Source organism: Petaurus breviceps, unplaced genomic scaffold (genome assembly GCF_028583685.1).
Source record: "Petaurus breviceps papuanus isolate PSGF00001 unplaced genomic scaffold, PetGlider_PUasm1.0 90849, whole genome shotgun sequence".
In the NCBI taxonomy this organism is placed as follows: domain Eukaryota; kingdom Metazoa; phylum Chordata; class Mammalia; order Diprotodontia; family Petauridae; genus Petaurus; species Petaurus breviceps.
The window spans coordinates 10799130-10825273 of record NW_027187361.1 but is presented as its reverse complement, the minus strand read 5'-3'; the positions used below and the strand labels follow the sequence as shown (position 1 = coordinate 10825273).

General features: G+C 36.8%; 1 long non-coding RNA gene across 4 annotated transcripts in view; it reads left to right on the top strand.

Moving 5' to 3' along the window:
- Window positions 1-6897: 6897 nt before the first annotated feature.
- LOC138149836 (uncharacterized) overlaps window positions 6898-26144 on the top strand; it is a 56462-nt gene continuing 37215 nt past the window's right edge. For 2 of the 4 annotated variants that reach the window (XR_011165428.1, XR_011165427.1), the window contains exons 1-2: window positions 6898-7446; window positions 22424-22527. This is a non-coding gene — a long non-coding RNA (uncharacterized lncRNA). Of the gene's footprint in view, window positions 7447-15466; window positions 16189-22423; window positions 22528-26144 lie in introns of those variants that run through there. The other 2 variants (XR_011165426.1, XR_011165425.1) reach the window with 2 other exon arrangements.

Below are 26144 nucleotides of genomic sequence, written 5' to 3'. Positions count from 1 at the left end.
GGGACAGTCTCTAGCCAGGATCCCATAGAGCTAGCAATATCTTCTGAGTCACAATATTTACTTCTTTGTAGCCATAGGCTTCCTTAGTTATGTTGGGAATGGAGGGTATTCAAACACCAGGAAAATTATATTTAAAAAATTTTTAAAGAAACTCATATAATTCATATTTCTTTCTATGCTCTATGAGAGTCAGTGTGGATACTGAGCTAACCTTGAAATTAACAAGGACCTGGGTTCAAGTTTTCCTTCTGTTACATACCACCTTTGTATATGTCCCTAAATAATCCAGGGAATTTAACAAAGCTCCACAACTATAAATTGCAGAAAATCTACTGACCTACATTGCCAGGAGGAGTTTTCACACCTAGGATTTTTGTATACTAGTGAGATCCCAGGTTCAATCCCTATCCTTTCTTTGAAAAAGACTGAAAACAAATAAGCAAACTAATAGGAAATACCTTAAAAATCAGGTTGGTATAGGTTCTGTTTAATCTACTAAGCCTTCTTGGCTACTCTTTTTAAAGCTATAACTGTTGTTTTTCATGATGAACATGAGGTACTACAACTAAATTCAACATTCATTTTTATTTTTTATTCAGAATTTATTTATTTTTAGTTTTCAGCATTCATTTCCACAAACTTTTGAATTCCAAATTTTCCACCCATCTCTCCCCTACCCCCACCCCAAGATGGCAAGCATACTGATTATTCCTTCCCCCAGTTTGCCTTCTCATATATCCCCCCTATCCTTCCCCATACCCACTTACCCCTTATTTTCTTGTAAGGCAAGATTGATTTCTATACTCCATTGCCTGTATATCTTATTTCCTGGTAAAAACAACATTTATTAAGTAATCATTTTGAATGTAGCACTGAGATCCTGAAGACAAAGAGAGATATGACAACAACCCTATGTCAAGGAATTCCTTATCTAAATGGTGGCATGAGGAAGGGAGAGAACTAGACACAAAAAAAAAGTTATTATATGAGAGAGAATGAGAAAAGTCCAAAGAAAAGGCTTCAACATACTCTAAGAATATTTGAGGAGAAATATTACTGTCACCTCGGTGACCAGGTAGGAGAATAAGGTCAGGGAAATCTTCATGGAGAAAATTGTACTTGGGTTTAACCCTGAATAAAGGAAAAACTTAGAAAAGTAGTAAGAGGAGAAATGTCCATTCTGGTTAAGAATGGTGGGATGATAAATCCAGCCCTATAAGGCTCCTCAGTGCTTATCTAGTGCAACCCCTTCATTTTCAGATAAGAAAACTGTACCTAATGTATATCAAGGGACTTGCCAAGTTCATATGCGAAGTATCAAATCCAGATTTGAAAGGCCCTCTAACTCCAAAGTCACTGTAGCATATTACTTTTGCCTATGGACAAAAGTTGAGCAAGATAGATAATCATAGCTGGACTGAATTCTTAATTACTGAAGGAAACATGCACATCAATGAGGGTTATTTGAGTACTGATTGCACGTTGGAATAACATGAACAAAGGCATTGGGATGAGAGAGGACAGGATAAGCACAAGATAAAGAAAATAGTCCATTCTCTTTTAACTATAGAGTACTTGAAGAAGAGTGGTATAAGATAAGGTCAAAGGTACTTCATTGAGAACCTTCAAAGATAAGATTATGAGTTTCTGATTTGTAAAATGAGGTACAAGGGTTCCACTTTCATAAAGGGAAGCAGCAAGAGGCTCAGTTAACAGAGCACTAGGTTAAGTGTCAGGAAGACCTGAATTCAAATGTGACCTTGACCATTTTACTAGGACACTTAACCTCTATTTGCCTTAGTTTCCTCAACTATAGTATAGGGATAATAATAACACCTACCTTAGAGGGTTGTTGTGAGGATAAAATGTGATGATATTTGTAAAAACTATTTAGCAATGTGCCTGACAGAGTCATTATTCTTAGGTTTATCAATTTTAGGATTAGAAGCTAAAGTGAATTTGAGGACCCAGGGCATTATGAAACTATTTTCAAGGATGACCTAACTAATCTTTTCCATCTCTGATGGAGATTGTGGTTGTGCCGGTTGTGTTCAAGTGACATGCCAAACTCAAGAAAACCTTTATACTTTGGACAAACTGGAAAGCTATGACCCAAATATAAAAAATTTGCTATTTGTTCCCAGTTTCTGTTTCTGACTCATTCTGTTTGGTCATTCATTACACTCTTCCAATTGTGAGAAATGAATACTGGCACCTAAGGAATAAGGACAGAGAAAGAATGATTTTGTTGAGGAGAATAGGATGTTGATCCTAGTGTGCTTAGATGCCATAATGTATCTTGCTACCATTTCCTCTTGAGAGTATAAAGATGCTGCTCTTAAGATTTTACTCCTCAGCTAACACTTCTTTCCCCCTTCTTCCTTTAAATAAACTAGTTAATTATCAAGATAAAGTCATTGAGGGGCAGCGAGGTGGCTCAGCGAGTAAGAGCACGGGCCCCAGTGTCAGGAAGACCTGGGGATCGAATCCAGGCTCAGATACTTAGCACCACACCCAGAAATAACTGGCCGTGTAACCTTGAGCAAGTTACTTAACCCCAATTGCTTTAAAAAAAAGATAAAGTCATTGATAATTGTCTTTCATCCATGAAAATGGAAAATGTATATGGAATAGAAACTGTCAACTATTTCCTAGAAGACCATCCAGTTTTTCTTAATTTGTTTCTCCTTCTTCAAACCTTCCTTACTTTGAAATTGTTCATTTAAAGTCTTTTCTAATGGAAAACATCCATTTTCCTCTGCATAGGGGTGAGGGAGAGATGGATTGGGATTGATTGCTTTAGTACCAGTATGTTATGAAATAACAAAATTGTCAAGCTAGAAGGGAACTTAAAATTATCAAATAGAATTTCCATTAAAAAAAAGAAATTGGAATCCAGCAAAGTTGAGTGACTTGTCCAAAGTAATACAGCTAACTAGGGGTAGAGCTAGTCTCCTGATTCCCAGTTCAGTGATAGTTCTACTAAAAGAAGTTGTTTCTCCCAGGAGATACTAAAGTTAGGATATATAGTGGTCAGTTTTCCTGACTCTTTAGTTGATTTGGCAAATCCTCTTTTGAGTGCTGTTACTGAAACAAAGACAGATATCTACAGAGAGTCATTATTCTAAAATTTATCAATCCTAGGATATAGACTAAAGTGAATTTGAGGGCCCTCAACATTTTGAAGCTATTTTCAAGGATTACCTAACTAATCTTTTCCATCTCTGACAGAGCCTGTGATTATGCTGGCTGTTTTCAAAATAGCATTCCAAATTCAAGAAAACTTTTGTACTTTGTACCATACACTAGGTTCTTTCACCTAAAGGACAATGTAAACTATAAAACAATTTATGAATTGACAATCTCTTTGCCAATATTATTACTAAGAAACTTTGACTGTGCTTTGTCATACTCAGAAAGTTTGGAGACTATGTTGATGTCTGCTTCAGAAGGGAAGTCGTTTCAATAAAGAAAGAATAAACCTACTCTATTCTCAGTAGACAAAAGTGTTAATAATCAGTAAATATGAGCATAAAACTCTAAAATACTGGAGAAAATGTCTAATTGTTTAAATTGTGGAAAGCAAACCCTTAACACATCTCATTTTTTCCAACCTAGCAGCCGTGCTTATAAAGAAAGATTTTTGGAATACTGAAAAATCAAGTATAATCTCAGAGGGATGAGAATTCTTAGAAAAATAAAAATAAAACAATAATCTCAGAGGGATGAAGAATTCTTTAAGTGTTGGAGCTTTTGACATCTGGATCTTCAAAACGTGACCAATTTTGGATGTAAACATTGACACCAGTTCAATGTCTAAATTTGAAATCAGGTTTCTGATGTGGTAAGTGTTAACTTTATACTTGGGTAAAATGACTTGGATGACCAGATCATGATGCATTTTGAAATTTAGTGAGAGAATGGCATCTTTTCTTTTTACTGGGAATTTTGACTTCAATTGGGGCCTTTGGGATTGTTGCTTGTGTTATTGTTGTTTGTTTTCTCCTGTCTCTAGATATTTTTTTTCCCAAGGACAGTAGAATCCAGCTCATTTTCCATAAGGAGAGCTTTGCCTACACCCTTAGGTCTTAGACCAACTCCCCTGATGACAACGAGGGATAAAATTTCCACCATTAACCAAAACCATATGCTGAGGTCAAGATGACATCAGTCTAGTTCTCATAGAATAATGAGAATTTGGGAGCTCTGCAGAGGGAAAGAACTCAATTCAGTGACATATTTAGTACTATATTTTATGCCATGGAGCATGCATAGTATGAAAGAAAATCTCTAAGACACTGATTTCAAATTTCTTTTCCTGTCTTTGTGGGACAGAAGATACTAATCAGCAAAAGTGGGAAAAGCAATTTTCTTTATTAAAACACCCACTGATGTCTCCTTTGCCACATTTTTTGAGTTGGAAAGAATCTCAAGAAATTGCCTAGTCCTAGCTCTTTATTTTACAGACTCAGAAAGTAATGTCCAGGGAGATTAAGTGATTTACCAAAATTAGTGGTAGAGTTTGAACTAGAACCCACATTCCTCTCTCTAATGCAGTGTTTTATTTTGTTTTCACAACAGTACACATTGGCACATTGAGGCAGCAAGGTGTGCAGTAGATAGAGTAGTAAACTTGAAGTTAGGAAGACCTGACTCATGTAAGGAATAACAGCACTTTCCTAACACCTTAAGGTGTTTTATAAATGCTAGCTATTCTGATCATGATTATTCATGGTTTAGCAGCAATGACATTAGCACATGAGAAACAATATTTCAAATATTTTGCCCTCAACATTTTACTTTTAGCTATGCTCCTTTATTTTTCATATCCTTTGCTAGGTCCCCTAACTGAATGGGCATTTTCCTTACTGCTTGGCCACTGACATCCCAGTAGGCTTAACCCTAGCATACCTAAGAGCTGCTGTTCCCTTATGTAAGATAAACATTCAGAAAATAATAAATCACAGAACTTTAGAATCTGAAGGGTCATCAGTACCCAGTTAGTCAAACCCATAACTGAAAAAAGAATTCCTGCTACCATATAGCTGATAAGTAGTCATTGATCCTTTGCTTGAAGTCCTCTAGCCCAGTGAACAAATCATCCCCGAAAATAGTCAACTTCCACTTTGGAATAGCTCTAATTTGTATTAACTTCTTCTTTATAGAGTGTCTGTGTTTGCCTCCTTAAAACTTTTACCAATTTCTCCTGGTTCTACCCTTTGAGACCTAAGAGAACAACTCCTTAAAATACTTGAACACTGCAGATCATGTCCTCCTTGATTTTTTCTCTTCTCCTAAACATTCTGATCCTTCAACCAGTCTTCATATGGCATGAACTCAGGGACACAAAATTCTTGATTTCCTCCTCTAGATGCTTCCCAGTTTATCATTGTCCTTTCTAAAATGTGGTACCCAGTACAAGCTCAGGACTGTGATCATTTGTGGGCACTCGGGAAAGGGAATGATTACCTGGAGTGTATCCTGATAAAGGCAATCAAGATGACAAGGAGCCTTGAGTTAATGCCATATGAGAAGGAGTCAAAGGAACTGGGTGATAATAATGAGAAAATAATGAGAAGACTCAGGACATGTGATAGATAGCTGCATTCAAGTAATTAAAGGATTATTGTATAAAACAGGGATTTGATTTGACATTTCAATTGGTACCAAAGGCCCAAACTCTAATGGTGGGAATAAAAAACAGGAAACCTTAGATTTGATATGGGGCAACTCTTTCTAAAAAGTAGAATTTTTAAAAGGAGGAATAGGCTGCCTCAGTGTCTAGTGGGTTCCCCTTAATTTGAAGTCTTACAACAGAGGCTAGGTGACCACTTATAAAGTACAGTCTAGTCCTTTTTGGGTGTGAAATAGATTAGAAGGGTCCTGATATCTCTTCCAACATGAAATTCTGTGCTAAAGTATTCTGAGGTTTCTTCTTCTATTTCCCAAACCACATGCATCTAGAATATACAAACTTAATTTATATTTTTCTAAAGAACTACTGAGATAATTATACATCCATATTGAGAAAAATTAACTTGTATTCCTACTTTGAGCCATACACTAGAGTAAATTCTATTTGAGTCAAAAAGTCAGATGCATATATTTAAGTGCTCTCTAGTATTATATATGTGTGTGTGTGTGTGTGCGTGCGCGCACGTGGGTGTATGTGTGTGTGGGTGTGCTGCAACTGCCCCACATTCACCATACTTTTTCATAATCACCCTTTCTTATATTAATTTATTGTATTCTTTTCATTTTTTGAATATTCTTTTTTTTCTCCCTACCACCTATCCCCACCCACTGAAAATAAGGAAACAAAGAAATAAGTCTACAGTATATCCTTCAGGCAATGGGGAGTCACTGTAATTGATTAAGTGAGTGATGTTATCAGTTCTGCGTTTAAAGAGAATCATTTTGGCATAGTACAGAGGATAGAATGAGTGATGAATTGATGCCTTGAACTGAAGTGGTAGCTCTGCAAGCAGAATCAAGTGTGAGAAAAGTTGTGAAAGTAGAAATAGCAAGATTTGGCAACTGATTGGATAGACATAGAGCTAGGGAGAATAATGAGTCATGAATAAAATCCATAATAGCAATGATGATGATAGCTACTAATTACATAATACTTTAAGATTTGCAAAGCACTTTACTAATATCTCACTTTGCAATACTATTAAGACTGGAAGGATGGAGATGCCTCTGCCAGAAAATGAGAAGAAAGGCAGGTTTGGGGGGGGAAAGCCAATGAGTTCAGTTGTGTTTGAGATGTCTCTGTAACATCTAATGCAAAATGTCTATTGGGCAAGACTAAAGCTCAGGGAAAGATCATAAATCTGTGTGTCATTTGCATAAGTAAAATAATATAATCCCATGGAAAATAATAAGATTGCCAGGAGAGAGAAGAGATAAAGGACTATGGCAGAATCTTGGGAAATATTTACAGTTAGTGAGATATGATCTGGATGAAAAACCTGCAAAGTCAATAGGGGAAAGATGAAACAGATAAATGATGAGCCAAGAGAGAGCAGGGTCATGAAGACCAGAAAAGACAGAGCATTAAGGAGGTAAGGGAGGGAGGGGTCAATAGTGCCATATGAACCAGATAGGTCAAGAAGGATGAAGACTAAGAAAAGACCATCATATTAGTGACTAGAGGATCATTAGTAGCTTTGGAGATAATAGGTTTGGTTGAATGATGGAGTCAGAAGCCAGATCACAAAGATTTATGAAATGAGTAACAGGAAAGGAAGTGAAGGTAATAAGTTCAGAAAACTTTTTCTAGGAATCTGGATAAAAAAGAGGAGAAATTTAAATGATTTTTGTTGGTCAGTTGTTTCAGTCATGTCCAACTCTTCGTGACCCAATTTAGGATTTTCTTGGCAAAGATCCTGGAGTGATTTGACATTTTCTTCTCCAGCTCATTTTACAGATGAGGAAACTGAGGTAAGCAAGATTAAGTTACTTTCCCAGGGTCTGTGTGTGTCTGAGGCCAGATTTTAACTCAGGAAGACGAGTCTTCCTGACTCCAGTTGTAGTACTCTAACCACTGAGTCACCTAACTGCCCCAATATTAAATGATAGTTTGTGTTAGTATTGGGGTCTTGTGAAGGTTTTTTCTTTAAATTTATTTTTTAATTTATTTTAGTTTTAATTTTTGGAATAAAACAAGTACTCCTATAACATAGTATAATTTTTTTAAAAGATGATTGCACATGAAACTGCTAATCCATTCTGTACAAGTTGTTATTGTTATTAAATATATGATAAAGTTATTATGTTAATTTCTTTTTCCTTTTTTTCTTCCCTCCCTCTTCACCCTAAAGATGGCTACAGTTAGACACAAATAGGTATGAAAATATAAAATTCTTCTATCTGTTCTTTTTCTGGATGCAGATAGTATCTTCCTTCACATATCCTTTGTAGTTAATTTAGTTATTTATAATAGTCAAAATGACTTACTCAAAATATTTCTTAAAACAATATTGTTGTTACTGTATTGATACTACATTTTTCCTAATCATCTGGAAATGGAAGTAGTAGTGTTATTGCTTGGTCAATGGGTATAGGGCAGTTTAATAACTCTTTGGGCATATTTCCAGATTTCTCTCCAAAATGATTGGATATGTTCACAATTCCACCAATAATGAATTAGTGTTGTGATTTTTTTAAGGATAAGAAGAAAAGAATTAATTACTAGGGAAAGGTTGAAGATTCAAAAGAAAAAGGGTATTATTGAACTTGCAAACTTTTGGAAAAGACAGGAAATTATGGGAATCAAGATCAGAGGGAGAAGGTTAGCTTTGGGAAGGAAGGGGGCCATCTCATTGTCAGAGCCTGGGAAAGAGGAGGAGAGAGTGGAAGATAGTATCAAGGGGTTTTGAAAGGAAGAGAATAACAGAAAAAGCTTTGAAAAATAAAAACTAAGGTGCTCAGTTGAGAAGAGAGAGTAGAAAGACAAATTGTAGGAGGCTGGAGGAAAGAAGGAAAAGTTTAAAACAGTTTCTATGGAAAGTGAGGCCTAGGTACTGAGTGGGTCACTCCCTTGTTTCAGCAGTAACATGGCATTTTCATGATGATCCATTTATGGGTTATATCAAGTCAATCCCTGGTGACTCACCAGGTTTGACTGCTGGTCAATTCTGGTAGAGATTCTAGTTTCTGAACCTATTCAGGATGGTCACTGGTGCCTCAATAAGTTTGATTACTGGCAAATTCTAGAGTGAACTTCCAATCTATTTAAGATTACAAAGCTGTAACAGTGCCTAATACTCCACCTAAGAGCAGGAAAAAAATACATACAAAAGAAACAACAGCAGAGCCAGGTACTCATAGAGTAATGGCCTGAGTGAGAGTTTAACTCAGTCAGAATCCTATTTCAGTTTCTCTTCCTTACTCTACCACATCCAGACAGAAAAGAGACATGCTTTTGTCTAATTTTTAATGCCATTTTGAATGCCTTTAAAGTTCTGGCTCAGCGGTCAAGCAAAAGACTTTTTCTTCGTCAATGGTAAATGGACAGAAAATGGTCATAGAACACCCACACATTCTCACAAGTTGATGTGAATGAGTCCATCAAACAGAACAGGCTGCTCATTCTTATAAGGACTAGGATTTTATTGGTTACTTCTCCATTATGTATTATTTTGCCACTCACAGGGATTTGACTTTCATAATATTCTTTTCTTTTTGATGGAAATTTTTGTTTTGATTTTGATTCAAACAAAATTCTCTCCTTCCCTCCTCTTTCCCTCTTTCAAAATGCTAGTTGTTTTGTCTAGTAACCAAGTAGGGTTAAGGAAAAAAGCAGGAGGTGAAAGGATTAACTGGCAGATGGAATAGGAGGGTGTTTTTCCCCTTGATGGATATGAGGAGGGGGAGTGAAAGAATGTTGTTTATTGGACTGATGTTCCTTACCAACCCCACAACTCATTACCATCTCTACCTCCTGGCTCATTTCTGATAAGCAACTCACACCCAGATTTATCTTTTGCTCTTGATCCAATTCTCTCTGCCATTTCTCTGCTATGAGCTATCACCATGATCCATGATAGAATGATCTTGAGTGAATCCTAAGGGGTATATCATCTTGACCCTGAATCAGTTTAGCATGGCAATCCCACTCCATAATTGCTTTATTACTTTTCTTCTCCCAGGAAAAATGGAAACTTCCTCTTCACCCATTCATGGCTGCTTCCAGAATCTTCTCTGAAGTGCTTTCACATTCATCTGTTTAGGGATTTCTTGGTGAAGAAACTCTCTCTACCTTTCCCTCTCTCTCTGACTCTCTAGATTTTATTGCCATGCCTATGTTGCTTTCTCATCCTGAAATTTCCCTCAGTATCTATGGCTTTCTCACCCTAGAACATCTCTCTTCCCATTGACGAATTCTTCCTGGAGCTCCATATTGAGGAAGGGGAATATCTCTCTGCTCCTAGGATCTCCTCTCATGGCTTAGTTCCTCCTGGAACCTTCGTTTTGAGAAAGGGTATTAAGCCATCCGTCCTCCATTCCTCTCCCAGCTCCACTCGTTGTTCTTTCCTGTTCTTTGCCATATTGCCCCATACCATATACCCACACTCTTTAGCTCCCTTTCATTGGAATGTAAACTCCTTAACTCTTCCATACCTATTTATTTATATTTCCATTGCTTAGCACAGTGCCTACCATATTGTAAGTGCTAAATAAATGCTTGTTGATTGACTGACTGAATATAGATCAATAACTATTCTGCAATTAATAGTTTTAAGTGCTGCCTGGAGCACTGAGAGGTTAACCAACTTTATAAGGGTCATATAGCTTGGGCTTGTTGGGAAAACTTTATAGTGGATAAACTAACCTGGTTCCAAAGCTAGCTCTCTAATGCACAATCAACAAATCAATTCTGTAGGTGAAGTTAAAAGCTTGGAACAATGTCTCTGAAGAGTTTGCATAGAATGTGGCAGATCTGAAGACAGTTTGGTCAATGCCTCATATACCGAGGTTCTGTTTCTTTTTTCCACCAAAATGTTATCATATCCTAAGTGCATATCTTAAGTGAATAATGCATTTTCCACATGGTAAAGATACTAGCTGTTGTGATTAGCTATAAGTCAGTTGAGGAAAAGCAGGCCTAGTTTTGTAGGAGCTGGCTATAAGTCTAGTTAAATTGTACAAATTTGTTAATGAAGAAAGAGAAGAAATATAGCTTTTAAAGGAAGAAATAATGATTATTTTTATTCCACCTTGGCTTACAAACTATTTTTTCCATTTACATAAATATATCAGGTACTACAGAAAGAAAACCTTTAAAAAGTAAGCCTCATGTTTTTAAGGCTATTTACAATGAAGCAAAAGGAAAAATAAACAGGCAAATCTCTGAATTTTAGTAACTTCTTAAATGAAAGAAAGGATAATGAAATCTTAAACTGAAGTATTCTTCTCCATTCAGAATTTCCTGGCGTTGATTCATTATCCTCAGATACCCTGTCTCCAGATACACATCCAATAGTTACTCCCTGATTGGGGTGGCTAGGTGTCACAGTGAATAGTGAATAGAGCACCAGCCCTGGAGGACCTGGGTTTGGATCTGGCCTCAGACACTTAACACAAAAAATAGCCATGTGACCTTGGGCAAGTCACTTAACCACAACTGCCCTCCCAAAATCAAAAAAAAATTTAGTTAGCCCCTGATATGTTGATTCAACATATTTCTTTCTTTTGCATTTTCTACCACTCAGCTTTTACCTCTATCTCTATGACAATTCTTAGTGGCTCCTCTCCATACCTATCAACCTCCCAGAAGAACTAAGTAATACTCCTTAGAAGATCTGTGTAAGCTTTTGACTGCCAGTTCATTTTTGCTCAAACTGGATCCCAAACTCCTTTAATTCTTTCAAAGTGCTATAGCCTTTCTATCACAAATTCCCAGATATCAATCTGTTCAGCCCTGGTTAAATTAAGTGTGGACATATTCACTCTGGAATTCTCACTTTCTTTGTTCACAAGCTAACATATCTGCAAGGACTATAATGATTTATATTGGAGAAAAAAATAGCCATTATTATGAATATCTGGACTCTGTTTTAGCAGTTTATACAAATTTAATTTGATAACTAGCCTAAACATCAATAGTAGGTTGAAAAGATAGTCTAATTTCAGGATATTTATATATATGCATATGTATATCACACTTGGTAAATTCACAAAATAATGGCAATCACACACAGTCAAGTTTCTCTTGGTTCAGTACGATGAGAAAAGATAAATATTGCTCTCAGTCTAGAACAGAGGTTCCCAAATTTATTTGACCTACCACCCCCTTTAAAAAAAAATTACTCAGTGCCTCCCTGGAAATCTACTTTATTTAGCCCTTTGATGTTTTTTTTTTCAAATTTGCATCATTTAAAAAAAAGTATATATATATATATATATATATATATATATATATATATATAATTTTTAATTACCCATCTTAAATTTAATAATTTATTGCAAATTTGTGGGGCTTTATGTACATTGAAATTTTGGTGATGCAATATTGTATCATGTATCCATATAGTATCATATTGTAAACAAGTCATTACATTTACATATTTCTGCCAATACATGCTGGACTTGCCAACAATACATTACAAAATGTTCAAAGTCAGTGATTAATCTGATATCAAGTTAATATTTACTTAGCACCAAAGAAGAGATTGGACAATTACCTGGTTTCATGTAATAATATAGATGATACAGTTGTACAACTGAGAATTAAATTCTTAAGAAGAATTTTTAAAAATTAATTACCATTAATTCTTCATGAAGAAAATTTACATAATCACCAAGATGACACTTTTCTATGGGAAGAAGTAGTTTGGGAGACTTCAGTTGTCTGGTAAAATGCCTCAATTCTCAAAGATCCAAAATATCACATTGATCTATTTCTTTGTTTAGTTCACAGCTTTATCGAAGTTAATCACAAAAAAATTCAGAAATCCACAAAATTTAAACTTACTCAGTTCAATTTAAAAATTTTTAATTTGGTGTCATTGTCAAATATTTATCATCACATGATAACAGAATAGAAGCCCACAGTAGCTATCTTGTAAGCCATTAAGATCAGTGGCAATTAATGTTGTGTAGCACTGAAATAACCCAGGTGCCCAGGGTCTCTGATGTTCTTAGAAATCTGTCCTGAGATGCCATAGAGGACCCAAAAAAATTTATCACTCTAAATCTCAAAAATGTAGTAAGGGTGCTAGTAAGTGGAAGTGGAAGTCAGAATGGGACCTATGTCCACTCCACCAAAAGTGTAGTAGGAGGCTGAGTCTGGCACTGGCACAAAGCACCAATTCTGGAACTAAAGTTGGAGAGATGAATATACCAAAGAAGATACAGACCAGTATAAAGTTACTTTAGTTCAAGAGATATCCTAAAATGTAGCATAGAAGGCAAAAATCATTCCCTATTCCTAAGGGAAAGTCTTGGACTACATGAACACCTAGAAGAAATAAAGCAAGATGTATTTTTTAAAAATAATTAATAAAAGCTCTAGAAGAAAGAATTGGAAGAATAAATAGCTAAGGAGAAAGTGGTAATTTACTCAAGTAATAGACTCCCTGCATATAAAAATCAAGGTCTATGCAAGACAGCAAAAATATTAGAATAAAATAACATGTTTGAAAAAATCAAAGAAAATAGAAAATATTTAATAATAACAATAGTTGATCTGGGAAACAAGAGAAGAGATAATTAAAGCATCATTAGACTTCTTGAAACCCACAATCAAAAATAGTATTTAAATAATAGTAGCTAATACTTATATAGCACTTTAAGGTTTGCAAAATGCTCTACAAATTTTGCCTTATTTTATTCTCACAACAGCTCTGAGATCTAGGTACCTTTTTAAAGAAGAGAAAACTGAAACGAGCAAAGGTTAACTGATTTACACAGGGTCATACAGATAAGAGTCTGAGGCTGATTTTAAACTCCATTTCTCCCCAATTTTATCTAGGTGTTTTTTTTTTCTACATTACAAATATATACAGATTACTCCCACTTTGTGAAATCTGTTCTAACAAAGTAAAAGAGTTAAGGAAAACTAATAATACAGTGATCTCATCTTAAAACTCATGTAACATTTCATATCTGTAACATATCTCTATTCCTTTACTTTTTTTAAATCAATAGAAATCTATTTTCTTTCTCTCCCATCTAATTAAAAATAAAGGGAAGACAAAAAGAAAATATCTTGTACAAATATCAGTCAAGCAAAAAAAAATTCCCCTGGTTGTTGTACATACACACATAAATGCATGCATGCATAGATACATATGTGTGTGTCTTATTCCACACTCTAAGTCCATCACCTCTCTTCTTTCTTATTTATTTTTCATAGATGTATCTAGGGATGCCCCTTATTATTATTTTCTTATTGGTTATTTTTCCTTGCAATTCATTTATTTTTCTTTTTAAATATTTGTAAACTATGCCATTGGTTTCACATATGTTAAGTATTTAAATAAATTCATTATTTATGTTTCAACAAAACATAATTATCCCTTTTTTCTCTTAATTAAATATGTTGTGTTGTTTCTACCTGTATTCTTTTTTTTTGTCTTCACCAGAAGGTTTAATGAATTTTGCTCTAAAATCTTATTTTAGTTTTGTGTCTATATCTCTAAATACAATTATATCCATGTTTCAACATAATGCATACTTATCAATGGTGCACAAGGAAATATGTATACACAGTAAAGAAACAATGTGAAACTATTTTAAAAAAACCCAACAACCTTTGTTTATAAAATAACAAACTTGTCTAAACATTAGAATAATGCGAACAGCAAAACAAAAGCCTGGCAAATAGGTGTTACTATAATTGTAATGGCTAGCACTTTAAAGTGTGCAAACCATGATGCTCACAAAAATTCTGTGAGATAGGTGATGTTATCATCTCCATTTTGCAGATGACAAATTGAAGCTGTCAGGTTAATTGACTTGCCCAAGGTCACACAGCTAAGCAAATATCTGAGACAGGATTTGAACTCAGATCTCCCTGATTCCAAGTTCAGCTGTCTATCTACTATACTATCTAGCTGTTTCATAAGCAAATCAAAATAAACAGTAAGATAATAAAATAAAAACAGAACACACACATCTATGTGCATATGCATGCACATATGTTTGTTAGTTATTTGTCCTTAGTTTTCAAAGACCAGTGACATTATGGGATGATGTCTTGACTCATGAATGAAGTGGATTTATGGGAGGCAGAGTTGCACAGTCACCAGCCTCAATCATTGAAGTCCAGTGGCAAGACAAAAGGCAAGCTGACTGGTGATGTCTTGGGATGCAGTGGATGACCTTGGTGTCTTTGATATCTGACCAAATTCTAAATGCTCCACAGAACCTGCCTTCATGTCCATTGAAATAAATTGATCTCATCTGCCCATTCTGCCAAGAGAAGTCTTCACATGATTGGGGTAGACATCACCCTAACTCACCAATGGGTTTGAGAACCATTGGTTACCCTCAACTTGGTTTAGCATTCCTGCTGAGAGAGTTTACTGGAGTGTGACCACTGCAGGTGCTACAGTTTCATGTAGGCATAGGTGAGAATAAGTGCCAGGTAGAAACCAAAGGTGGATTGTAATAGTAATGGAATTTAAAGATCCCCCTGTATTGTCTTAGTTTTTTGTTTGATTGTGTTAAAACCCAGAGCTTGCAAATCCCACTTGTGGGAAGGACTTGTTGACATGAAAAGAGAGGGCTGAACTGGGTGGAGCTGGTGACATAGATTTGGAGAGACACAAGAAAAGAGAGAGGCAGAAGAACTTTTTGGAAGCAGCACCTTGGAGCCAGAGAGAGACTGAGAGGATTGCTGAGGGCCACTTTGAATTGCCTGGGACTTTTGAGACCTGACACCCAGAGCTGCCAAGGACTGAGGAGACATGGCTGTTATGCTGATACTTTGTCTGTTTTGATGTTGTTTTGCCAGATTTGTCCACTGGTGAAGGACAGTCCTGTTGTTGCAGAGGTCTGGAAACCTTGCTGTTGGTTCAGAGCTCCAGAGACTGTTCTGCAGACAGAGAGTGAATTCTGTCCACTGGTGAAGGACAGTGCTGTTGTTGCAGAGGTCTTGGAACCTTGCTGTTGGTTCAGAAGCCCTGAAGAAGGATTTTCTTTTTGTATGTTTACAGAAAACCTGGAAGAGGGTTTTGCTAATATTTTCAGGGGTCCTAGGACTGTTCTGCAGACAGAGAATGAATTAATGAAGACACTGGCAATGTATCTTGTGGCCTTGCTAAGCATTGTCTCCCCAGGAACAAAGATTGCTGAGAACTTGCCTCTTGTCAAGATGAAGAAAAGACCTCCATTTGGGTATTAAATGCTGTGCTTAAGCTTGTTGTAACTCTGGGGTAGATTCAATTGTGATCCAAGGGTGGGAAACTTTTGACTTTTTTTGTGCTCTGTGATTAAACAAATGAATGCACTTTACTTATGATTGGAAACTAATCTCCATTTGAGAACAGGGGCTTTGTGATGGATTAAATGAAGGTACAGCCTAGGGGTGGGGTAGTACTTGATTAAATCACACTTGGTAAATGCTGTATTTTGGAGATTACTGAATCACATTTAGTAAATGCTGTGTTTTGAATTATGTCATATTTTGATCTTCTCTGTTCTTAACTTTTCACTGAATAAAATGGAGAGCACCTATGCTGGTATTTTGAAACTTGGGAAGTTGCCTTTGCTTGGCATTACATGAGTGAGGAGCTTTGAAAAGGGTAAGGGTATGTGTGGTGTTCAAAGAAGACTAGCACATCTGGTGTGAAGTATGTATGTATGTATGTATGCATGTATATGTATATGTATATGCAACTACGTGCAAGAAACGGAACAATGTTAGTATTATTGCCTGACTACATGTGTAGCCACTTTTCTAGCTTCACCAGTAATGTCATAGCTTAGTCACCATGAAAGTCACATAGAACTAGCTACTGATCATGATTCCTTATACATAAACTAATGGAAAGTGTGAATGGATCATAGCATCTAACCAATAGTTCTGCATTTCTAAATTTGAACGTGTGGAAAGTCCAAACTGGATATCAGCATTTATATGTTCTGTGAATTTCCTTAGTTGAATAGGATTTTCTGGAGCTGAAATTCTAAGCATGAAGGTCATCTTTTGGGATTCAATCCTCTTCCCCCTACCCCTTTCTTGGCTAAACTGAGAGTTCTCTTGATCTGAGGCAAAATTGTTGGGATATAGAACAAATTTTTTTCTTCACTAGAAACATAATTTTCTGAGCCAGAATCATGTTCAGACAGTCTTTATCCAACTTGTAGGTGGTCTTTTTAATCATAGTCTGCTGAACTGTGTCCACTTTCCTTCCTGCTCATCAGACATCCAATTAATTCTCCTTTGAGAGAAATAGTTGCTATGAATTGACTTTATAGGGTTCCCACTACTCTCTGTTTTATAAACAGTCAAGTTACCTTATCTCTCCACAACATGATATAGAATCATTCCTCATTAATAATTAATTTATGTGTCCCTTAAACATCTAAGTTCTCTCTGTACTTGATGATACTCTTGAAAATGGAGTAGGGCATCATCTCACCATTTATTTCTATAAGACTTCTGCTTCTTTTGATGGCTTTCTCATCAGAGAGATATACTAGTTAATGAGTACTTGTATCCTCTACATTTGCTGAGAACCCAAAGCACAAGTTAGTTGATTATTAAGGATCTCTCAAAAACATAAACAAACATGGTATAAAGCCTGTAGCATCTCTCCTGATGGGATTGTGTCATGTATCATTAATGCCACATCATAACTCCATTGAGAAAAGTGTTCTCACTGTTCCTAAGATGATCAATAATGTGTGATTGAAAAGATCAGAGTAAGCATGTCCTTGTGGAGGGCAATGAATAATCCTAAATTTCTGGATATCTTCCATTGCTAATACCTTGTTCTCAAAATCTCTTCCTTGGTCAGAATGGATACCAGTAGAAAATCTATTATACTCTTAGAAATTCTTCTCTCAAACATTTTAGCAGACACAAAGGCTCTCATTTCCAGTTGGGAATTATGTGCATACCCAATGACATGATGTTACTACTAAGTTGTGACATGTTCTTAAGATCACCTTCCAGAAATAAAGTCAGTGCAGACAAATTCCAAAGGTTTACTAATGATTCTATTCGTCAAGTATGAAGCACAAATTTGTAGCATTTTCTTTGTACTCATATTGAGCAAAATTCTCACATTTTTATTTTCTTTAAGTTTCTTTTTTTTAATATTTTTTTTTTGCTTTTTGGAGGGGGAAGGGCAGGGCAATTGGAGTTAAGTGACTTGCTCAAGGTCACATGGCCAAGTTTAAACTCAGGTCCTCCCGACTCCAGGGCTGGTGCTCTTTTCACTGTGCCACCTAGCCACCCCAATTCTCACATTTTCAAGTGACATCTGTTGCCATTTTTCGCTAATAAAATAAATTTATTGCTAAACTCTAAGGTTCTTCCTATACCTATTATCACCTCGGGTTCCTATAGAATTATGAAAAAAAAAACCTGTATCCTGCTAACATGTGTGGGATCAATTGCATCCAGTATAGTACTCTGTTGCATAGTTCCTACTTCTATCATTATCTCAAAAGCAAAATCCTTTGTAGTCAGTGTACCTTAAGTCATTTACCATCACACCCTTACTTCTTTACTTTTATTACTTCTCAAAGTCCCTTCATCAGCCATTTGATCTCACCACCACTCATCCACAGATAAGTGATGGAAAGAGAATTGGCTTAATGGGGGGGAAAGGTCATATACACTGTGGCCATGCTATCTAGCGGAAGTCTGAAGATCTTAGCTGTTCTTCCATTGATTATGACCCAGATCTCTAGATGTCAAAATGTAACCTTCACTTTTTACCTAAGGTATCACCATAGCCAAAGTGTCATGTGACCTTTGGGAAAGTATATCTATATCTGTATCTCTATTTTTCTTCCCTGGCTGGTAATATATAGTGACTTAGTAAGTGATTATGCTGGTAGCAATTTATATCAAGTAGCAGTTATCTTCTTGTTGTTGTCCAGGCATTTCAGTCATGTCCAACTCTCCATGACCCCCTTTTGGGGTTTTCTTGGCCAAGATACTGGAGTGGTTTGCCATTTCCTTCTCCAGTTATTTTTTTAGAGATGAGGAAACTGAAGCAAATAGGGTTAAATGACTTGCTCAGGGTCACACAGGGTTAACAAGCTTACTTTAATCAAACATATGCCATTTACCTAGTTCAGGGGAAAAAGGTCAGCACCCTGAACTTCAGAGAATATAAACAAGTTACAGGCAGAAGTTATGTATGGATGTAATGGTCAGACAATTGGAGGCCTGTCTGCTTGATCTGTTTCTCTGTCTTCTTGTAACTTCTGCCTGTAAAGTAAGCTTGTTAACCCATTTTGAGTTGCTTTCCTTTAGAAAAGCAGATCTAAGAACCTGTGTTGGCAGCCACCCTGAGCACGCTGGGATGCTTGCTGCTACACTTATTCACTCAAAGTCATTCTTAAAACAGTATTGCTGTTACTACACGTAATGTTCTCTTGGTTTTGCTCATTTCACTCTTCATTATTTCATTTAAGTCTTTCCATGTTTTTCTAAGATGATTGAACTCATCATTTCTCATGGCACAGTAGTATTCTATCACTATCATATATCATAACTTGTTTAATCATTTCCCTAATTGCATCCCTGCAATTTCTAATTCTTTCCAACTAAAATTAGAGCCTCTATAAACATTTTAGAACACGTAGGTTCTTTTCCTTTTTTCTCTAGTCATCTTTGGAAATAGACCTGGGTCAAAGGGTATAGGTATTTTAATAATTCTCATGCTTGTCATCTTGCTCTGGACTTTTGCCTCAATAATTCTTCTAATACTGGGGAGTGACCAAAGCTAAATTTTTCTATATTTACTCACAAATTTGAAAAGCCAGAGTTCTGGGGATATCCATTACAAACACTTACCTCTTTCCTCATATATACTTCTAAACATCCTGTGTGGGTGGGCAAAACAGTCAAGTATTAGGTCTAGTGCTGTTGCTTGAAGTATCCTGGTAGTATTTTGAACCGTTTATAATTGGTTCCTTTAAATGCTAACACTTCAGCAAGTGTTGATTGGTCTGGTCATCATGCTCACCATCAGGTTGACTCCAACAACTTCTTTAGAAAATTTCATGTTTACTCTGCTTTTTCCCAGAAATGGGTACTCTTTATCACTCAGCTTAACAAGTCTCAGCCCAGGCTATAAAAAACATTTTTTTCAAATATTTCCTTAGAATGATGGCAACATAATGATCACTTGCAATTGACTGTCTAAGATAATCACATTCTTATCTCTACTTTGCCTCTCTTTGAGTCCATAAAGAATACTGTACATCTATGAGGTATCAATGCTGAGTTCATCTGTTTTTTTTAATCCAGGTATCCTTCCCTAGCTTCATCTCCTTTTCTGAAGATGAGTCCTTGGAAATCAGTCTATTACACAGTCACTCTAGATTCTTCTGGGTACTGCCATCACTTATGTATTGATCCAGGCCATGGTTGTAACAAAATGCACGTCTCCTTCACTATGCCCCATTGGATCATGTTGTAATGTTAAAGAAATAGGAAGACCATGTCTATGTGACCACATGCATCCTCTTTTCCCCTGGAACAGGAGCCCTGTTCCCAGGTCTAAAGGTACAAGGTATTTCAATCACGAAGGTCTTGTTGCTTTTGCAGCTGTCCTGAATCACAGAGAGCCCACTGGGGGAGGAACTTGCCTAAGGAGGAGCTTGTTTCAGGGAGGAGGGGGGCTTGCTTAGAAGAAGACTTTCATGCCTTTTGGTACTAAGCTAATTAGTAGTGAGTCACAAGGGTTGTGGTGCCTTCTGACTCTGAGCCTATTTGTTGAAAACTATATGTACTGGGAGGTTGGTATTTTACTCTGGGAGTTCCCCTATGAGAAGGACTGTTTGATTCCCTGGACAGGACTCTGAGTAGTTGTATTACTTTGTTCAGACAGTAGGAGCCCTGTCTATTGAATCTCTGTGCTAATTTCTCTGCTTGTATTTTCTAGTTATCTGTAATTAAAGTAAGAGCACTAATCCCTTTGAAGCTGTCTTTCCTTTAGAAAAGCAGATCAAAAAACCTATGCTAGCAGGCCATTCTTGGTGTGCTAGGGTGCTTGCTAATGCAGATATTCTTTAATCAAACTGAAATGGTCACTACTTCAGTGACCCTTTATTTTTTCCAGTAGAATAGTTTTTTCCACAATTATGCAAACAAGTTTTGTGCAAGGGTTACAGTCATAATGTAGAGACATTCGATTCAATTAACACTAACTAAAGTATCTATTTTGCCTGCCTACCTATGCTGCTATGCTAGGTCCTGAAAGACACATTGACTAAAACACTACCCCCTGCCCTCGAGAGATTTGTGATCTAATAGCATAAACAAGATTGAAGATAATAATAATACTTTTTGTTTTATTTTAATAAATTTGACAGATTTATTTGGAGATTTATTTTTTTAATAAATATGAATTTGACAGCATGGACACTTCTTCCATTGGCCAGATCACAATCCTGTCATACCTTGCTAAGGGAATCCATGCACTGCTCTAGTCTAAATAATTCATCACTTAGTGGCACAATAGCTAATGAAGAACCTCTTTCCACCTAATAAGATAGGTTCACAAAAAAAGAGATACACAATTCGTCACTGGGCCACTAATCATAGAACTAAAACTAGAAGCATCGGTGTGACTAAAAGGTTGTGCCAGGTATGATGACCCACTATGTATCCACTTACTTCCCCTAATAAGAAGAAGATTAATGTTTATGCTCACAGTGTGCTGTGCCTATGACAAGAAGGGACCTTTTTTGGATCATGTAGTCTGATTCCTACATTCCAGCTAGGTGGCGCAGTGTATAGGGAACTGGACCTGGGGTCAGAAAGACCTAAGTTCAAATACAGCTTCAGAAACTTACTAGATGCATGACCCTGAGCAAGTCACTTAACTCTGTTTGCCTCAATTTCCTCATATTTAAAAATAAGCTGGAGAAGGAAATGTCAAACTACTCTAGTATCTCTGTAAAGAAAACTCCAAAAGGGATCAGGAAGAGTCAGACACAACTGAACTTAACAACAACAAGAGTCCAATTCCTTAATTTTACAAATGAAAATAATTGGACCAAAAATGTTAAGTGACAACTCTAAGTCACCAGAGAATGTAAATAACAGTGCCAATATTTGAATACAAGTCTCCTGATTGTGAATCTAGTATTCTTACTTTATCACACTGGAAGTCAAAGCCCTTCAAATTCTTTTTTTTTTTTTTTTTTTTTGCTTCTTGGAGAGGGGAAGGCAGGGCAGTTGGGGTTAAGTGACTTGCCCAAGGTCACACAGTGACTAGTAAGTGTTAAGTGTCTGAGGCCGGATTTGAACTCAGATCCTCCTGAGCCACCCCTGCCCTTCCAATTCTGACAGACAAAGCAGAGATTGTACGTTTCTTTAGAGACACACGCACTCAAGATCACATCCATGCCACAACAAGGACTTTCATGGAAGATCATATATTTAGAGCAAGATAGGACTTGAAAAATCATTTAGTCTACTTTAACCCTTTCATTTTGCAGCGGATGACATTGAAGCCCAGTGCCATTTATTAAATTGCCCAAGATCATTCTGGTTGTCAGTGGGAGAGCTAAGATTTGAACTAAGATTCTCTTAATTTAAATCCTGTATTCTTTCCAAAATACCAATAATTGTAATCCAAATTATTATATGCAATATCTATGTTTATTATTGTTCAGTCAATTTTCAGTCCCGTCTGACTCTTTATGACCCCATTCATCATTTTCTTGGCAAAGATGATGGAGTGGTTTGCCATTTCTTTCTCCAATTCATTTTTTACAGAGGAAGAACAGAAGCAAACAGGGTTAAGTGACTTGCCCAGAGTCACACAGCTAGGAAGTGTCTGAAGCCAGATTTGAACTCAAGAAGATGAATCTTCACTTCAGGTCTGTCAATCTAACCACTGTGCCATCTGATTGCCATATTTACGTTAGACACATATTTCTAAATGACACAAATAGAAAGGAGAGAAAAAGATGAAGTTACTGCATCTTTTGCTCCTAAGGATAGACATGGAAGTTTAAAGAATGATCATGTAAGCGCATGTGTTTTAAAAATACTTTCCCTACTTCCCTTATCATGAGCTAGACATTTGCTTTTCTCAGTAGTTGTACCATCGAGTTTCTGCAAAAGTTATTTCTTTCTTGAAGTTTTTAATTGCAGTATAAGAAAGGATAGTGCAACCTTAAAGCTTATGACTTAAGCTAAAGCATCCTCCTGCATTCAGAATTTCCTGGCATTGCTTCATGAACCTCAGACACACTGTCTCCATATACACACTCAACCTGGTGCATTCAGCCACGAGTAGCAGCATAGCTCCCTAGCTGGTTGAGGCCAACAGGGAATGGAGCCAGGAGCATACTGAAGTGTTAAGACCATGTAAAATTATGTTCCTGGTTTTGCTGTCCCCCTATCTTACATCTTTCTCCTAGTTAGGTAGACTAGGTAGGTCTAGTGTTGTCCACAGCTGGAAAATGCACCTACCTTTATAATAGCATGTCAGTGGTAGGCCTCTAAGTACCGTCCTCCCACTTTAGATCTCTCTTACTTTTTGATCATTGTTTGAAATTCTAAGTAAAGAATGAAGTTTAAAAATCCCTTTCAATTAACTCCTGAGAGGGATATTTTTATGTCTGGATTACCTATTTACACTTTAGAATGAAGGACCTGAGAGCAAGTTCTGTTCTTGTTTTTTGTTTGTTTTGTTTTTAAACAAAGGAGAAAAAATCATGAAGCCTTTGGATGACCAGGGAAAAGGGTTGCCAGTTTTATACCCACTCACCCGCCCAAGAGGCAACTAGGTGGCACGGTAAATCTCTATTATATATATATATATATATTATATATTACAAATATATTTTATACATTGTTAGGAAGTCAGGAACACTTGATTTCAAATATGACCTTAGAAACTTAATAGCCGTGTGTCCCTAAGCAAGTTGCTTAATCCCGTCTGTGTCATTTTCCCAAACTGTGAATTGGGGACAATGAGAGTGCCCACTTCCCCGGGTTATTGTGAGGAACAAATGAGAAACTGTAATGCACTTAGCACGATGCCTACCATATAGTATTCCCTTAAAGAAAAATGCCTATCTCCCTTTCCATTGACACACATACATTTCCCTCCATGAATAACATGTGGAGGAGGAAGTCATAAAACACTCAAAAGGAGGGCATTTATACCACCATGGGATGGGAAAAGACACCCAGTTATAATCATACAGCTGAGCTGAGTTGTCATCAACTCTTTTGCCATGCAATGACAATAATAACCCTGATATTGAATCAGTCATTCACTCACCTTTACTCTGGCAAGGCAGGTTGTTGTTCATGGAAATGTGGGCTCCCCTAGGTTATCAGGAATCTTCCTCACCCACAATGTCCAGTTGTGTGGTAGGTCATGCTTAACCTCTGCTATTTGGTTCTGTGTCTAGGAAGCTATGTTTTGTCTGTGTTTTCCCAGTAAAATGAGGAACCTCCGAGAGTAACCACTGATCTATGTTTCTTTTAGAAAATCTGCATTAACATAATGAGTAGAGCTTTGGACTTAATGTGGAAGTCTTGGGTTCAGATCCCACTTCTGATTTTTACTAGTTGCATGACCCTGAACAAATCATTTAACCTTTCTACACCTTAGGTTCCTCACTTGTGAAATATGGGGGGGGGGGGGGTTGAATTAGGTGGCTTTAAAGTTGCTTCAAGCTCTAAATCGATGATCCTGTAATCATTAGGTAATAGCGGGGGCCTGAGAAACTGTTCTGAGCTAGGCAGATTATAATAATTTATGAGACCTGGCCAAAGCTGCTCTTGCCTGAGGGAATGGCGCTGAAGCACATTCTCCACTATTTATAGTATTTATAGAAGTACAGGACACTGGGATCCTTTCTCCAGTTGAACTGCCAAACATTTAAATTCTACTGCAGGGAGCACAATTCTGATGGTCTGGACACATTGTTCGAATTCCAGACCTATATTTGCCTAAAAGATCACTTTATGGAGAACTCACACAAGGCAGGTGCTCACACAAAGGGAAGAAGAGGTACAAGGATAGTCTCAAGGTCCCTCTGAAGAACTTTGGAATATATTGTGAGACATGGAAGACACTGTCACAAGACCACCCAGCATGCCACGCCCAAATCAAAGGCTCTGTGCTCTATAAGCCAAGCAGAAGTGCAGTAGCTCAAAAGAAACGTGAGATGGGAAAATTTAGAGATATTGATTGCCACTCTACATATTCTTGTGGAGTATTTCTGTGGAGCCTTTGGAGCTTGCATGGGTCTGATCCAGCCACAGTAGGAGCCACGCACTGTACCTTGACCCCAACATGGTGATGTCATTTTGGTCCTCTTTGAGTACAAAGGACAGCAGCAAGTCACCACTATTTATAACTCCTGGATAAGAAATGAAGTACTTTCAGAAAAGGCGAATGCTGAGAGAATAAATCGGTCTCAGAATGGTTCTACTTTTTTCAGTTTTTCCTAGTGTTGCACTGGCCTTTTGAAATTAATATCTCAAGAGTGTTAGTAGCCCCTCTAAAACTTAACTTCTCAATTCTTCAGCCTCTTCAGTTCCATAAACTATGCTTTCTATACAATTTCAAAATACATAGTCTCCAGAACCTAGACCACAGCCTCTTATACCTGTTCCATACCTTCAATGACACTAAACTTTTTTTTTCTTTTTTTGGTTCCTATCTCTTGATTGTTTCCCATTCTTCCTGTCTATCTCTCGCTCTGATTTCACTTTAGTTCATTTGCCATCTTGAGCCTATGGTTAGTTATATAGTTAATAAAACATTAGTTTTATACCTGCAGTCCCTTGTTCCACTCTGACCTCTGAATTCTTTTCCCATTGCAGCCATCAACACAGAATCTCTCAACTCCTGTTCTGGGCAAAATGAAATTTAGCTAATTCCCTCCATCAACCCCATACAGAATTCTCCCCAAATGTTTTACCAAAACTTACAGTGAATTCCTAATCATTAAATCCCAAATCCATTTTCTCAGTCCTCATTCTCCTTGATATTCTTTGACATTGTCAACCACCTGAACTTATCTCCCTCCTCTTCACTCTTTTCTGTTAGTAGTGCCACTATTTCCCACGTTAATGACTTTAGAGTTAGCTTTTCTTCTTCCTTTTCCCTCATGATCCATGTCAAACCTATCACTTTCATGGCTCTCATATTAGTTCTCTATTTCCACTGATGACACCTCAGCATATTACCTTATTATTCTCACCTGCACTTTTGTTCTAGCTTCCTTAATAGTTTTTATTTTCCCCCAACAATTCATCATGAAATCATCAGAATAATTTTTTTTATTATTCAGAAATATGGCCATATTATACTTCTGCTCACAATTCAGTAGAAGCTTCCTATTGCCTAAGGAATATTCACCCAAACTTCTCTGCCTAACAATTCCTTCTACACCTGACACCAACCTCCTTCTCCAGCATTCTCTTATATTTATTTTGTTTCTGGTTCTCTATGATCTAGTCTAAATGG